This window comes from Octodon degus, unplaced genomic scaffold, assembly GCF_000260255.1.
Source record: "Octodon degus isolate 3935 unplaced genomic scaffold, OctDeg1.0 scaffold00084, whole genome shotgun sequence".
Lineage (NCBI taxonomy): Eukaryota > Metazoa > Chordata > Mammalia > Rodentia > Octodontidae > Octodon > Octodon degus.
This window is the reverse complement of record NW_004524660.1, coordinates 11,387,967-11,391,285: the sequence shown is the minus strand read 5'-3', so window position 1 is coordinate 11,391,285 and position 3,319 is coordinate 11,387,967. Positions and strand designations below refer to the sequence as shown.

General features: G+C 43.3%; 1 pseudogene; it reads right to left on the bottom strand.

Moving 5' to 3' along the window:
• Positions 1-727: 727 nt before the first annotated feature.
• On the bottom strand, positions 728-2,851 carry LOC101583281 (annotated as a pseudogene).
• Between the last annotated feature and the right edge of the window lie 468 nt (positions 2,852-3,319).

Below are 3,319 nucleotides of genomic sequence, written 5' to 3'. Positions count from 1 at the left end.
TCTCTCTCTCTCTCTCTCTCTCTCTCTCTCTCTCTCTCAAATAAATAAAAAAAAAAAACATTTGATCTGAGCTCAAGCAAACAATGAACACCAATGATTTTATACAATTTCACACACTTGAAAACTATCAACAAACAAGTCAATGGCTGCAAAAACCCTGAAAATATGAAAAGTATAGGAGTGAACAATGCACATAATTGAAAACAAGTTTACAGCAGATCTGTTTCATCCTGGCTCTCAGATACTTAAGTATCTTAACTTTATGCAAACCGCAAATTAAACCAGGACAAAATGATAGAGAAAATCCTTGCTGCTCCCAAGGCATCAGCGCTCTCTAGTCCCCTTATACACCTGCCCTAGTGCAAGCGCATCGCTTACCTGAAAAACTGCAGTCACAAACTGAAAGAATATTCATACAAAACTATTTTCTTCTTCCTTTAAAAGGTGTCACATACCATATATCTCATTAAAATGAAAAGACGCAAATACACACAAACTAATGAACTATCTCTCCTCCTCTCATCAACAAGGAAAGGCTAGAGTGACTCTATTTATTTTTTTTTTTAATTTTTATTTATTTATTTGTGTGTGTGTGTGTGTGTGTGTGTGGCCAGCTCAGCCCACCAGGGGGCGGGACTGGCTGGCTTGTGGTGCTGGGGGATTGAACCCCGGTCCCTGTGCTTTGCTAAGCTTGTTCCAAGTAGGTGCTTTAGACCACTGAGCCATCTCACCAGCCCAAGAGTGACTCTTTAATTCCAATTCGAAATGGTGCTCGTGGGCTGATGCCCAAGTCTCCAGTGTGGAGCAGTCAAGGTGAGCATTTCTTGGACGCTGAGCTCCTACAATGGGGCTGTCGTAACAGGTCATAAGTGACTGCTGGGGAGGTTGAAAGCATCCGCGATCGTACACGCCATTTCATATTTCATCCTTGGCTCATTGCCAGACCAGTGGAACGTTCCCTTAGTTGACGGATCCAGCATTCTCTTCTCTGCCAGCTGCCCACACACAGTAGCTACGTCCTTGACTTAGGAGTCCGTGTTTGCCGACTTGTTGATGAACTGCACTTTATCAAACATAACAGTGGGAAAAAAAAAATAACAGCGACAGCACTTTCTTCGAGCTTTTCAACCTCCCTGTACAGAACAGGAATTCTCAAAACAACCGCTCCTAAATTATTCTCCAAGATGGGCTTTTCTCCTTCCAATTTGGTTTTGCCATATACATTTAGGGGAGCTGGTATTTTTCCTATAAGGTGGATTTGTTCCATCAAACACATAATCTGAACTAACGTAGATGAGAAATGCCCCAGCTGCAGCTGCTTCCTTTGCTAAATTCCCAGAAGCATCCACATGACGCTGAGGAGCAGCATCTGGCTGATGCTCCACAACATCTGGTCTTCTCTCTGCTGCTCAAGGTACTATGACATGGGGCTGAAAACAGAGTGATGTGATGAACTCCTTCAGAATCCAACAGATTAACCTGTTCAAACTTGGCTTTGCTCTTCTAAAACCACAACCAATTGCATGCCGGTTGTTCTGCTGGAATTCTTTGCACAGAGTTCTACCAAGAAGCCCCGTGGCACCAGTCCCCAGAACCCACCTGCTGGGGACATACACTTCCTCCTGCGCCGTGTCCTCTGGCATTTTGGGCAGGACTAGATTTCGGGGGAAGGGAATCGGATGAGTCTCACATCTACTTCCTTGGCTGGGCTTTGTGTGCTCTCTCACTTGTGAATTCTAAAGCTGTAAGTTCTCAGAAGCTGAGAGTAGAATGGTGGGTACTAGAGGCTGGACCAAGAAAGCAGATGAGGAAGATTTGATCAAGGGGCACTAGGCTACAGTTAGATGGTAGTAGGTACTTTTGGTGTGGAATTACACAATAGGCTGACTATACTAATAATTTACTGTACATTTAAAGTGATTTTGAAAGGTTTTACTGTAAAGAAATGATAAATGTTCAAGCAAATAGATATGTTTAACCAGATTTAAACATGCAATATATGCATGTATCAAAATGTCTGCTACCCCATTTTATGTATAATTTTTACTATTTTACATACTAGTTAAAAATAAATTTAATTAAAACGTGAGCTAGGTAAAGACATTGCCTCTGTACCCTATCTCAGATTATGAATGTTCTCTAAAAGATCTTCATAGGGGCTGGCGAGATGGCTCAGTGGTCTAAAGCACCTACTTGGAACAAGCTTAGCAAAGCACAGGGACCGCGGTTCGATCCCCCAGCACCACATGCCAGCCAGCCCCGCCCCCTGGTGGGCTGAGCTGGCGCCACACACACACACACACAAATAAATAAATAAATGTTAAAAAAAAAAGATCTTCATAGATGTAGGTATAGAGGAGGCTGAGTATGTGATGGCTCAGGGAGCAGAGGAAATCCCAAACATACTACTACACTGCTTGGCTATTTGTTGATAGGCAAGATTTTACGATCTATGTAGCGGGAAATATTCATTTTCTTCCCAGGTCAGAATTAATCAGAAGTCAAACTTCACGCAGTATTGAAAACTTAACAACATGTGATTGGATTACTAGCACCAACATCAGTTATTCATCTGATCTTATCTAAAATTGGTGCATGTTAGTCTCGCTGGCTCCAACACTTTACTCCTATAGTTGCATGGTGATGGGGACCACTATGAAGCCACTCTGAGCAAGATTTAAAATTAGCCAGCTGGCTTTCCATGTTTACCTATGAGCCTGTCCCGGCCCCTTGTCTGATGGGCAGTGGACTCACAGTAAGGGAACCTGTGAGAGTCACTGGTCCCTGCTGAAGCCTGTAGTGGCAGGTGAAGCTGTGAGGCCTCCCAGAACAAAGCCACAGCTAAGGACATCCGCCCTTATCTCAGTTAACTAGCTAAGCACCGTAGCTGCAGGCAGCTCACTGCTTCTTGGAGCTAACATAGTTCTCCTAAATTAAGGCAACACGTTTCCTGGAGAAGTCCTGAGTGGACTTCCACAGTCCTGCTCAGATTCCACCTTTCTTCAGTATTTCCCTCTTTGTTTGATAACTAAGTAAATATGGGTCACCCAGAGAAGATTTTTGTCTTAGCCTCAGAGAAGCTCAAATTCTGTTTGAGGATTTTGAACCTCCTGGAGCCCTAAAATCATACCACTTGGCTCTTATCTAAGCCTTCACCATATACTTGTTGAGAGACTGTCCACCTGAGCAGTCTGCAGTAGCTAAGGGATGGCATTAGCACATTAGCATGGCACTTAGAAAAGAGAAAAGGCTAGAATTAGGGTAGAATTCCAAAGCTTAACTCTACAGCCAAACAAAAGATTAGCAGAACTGAATGACC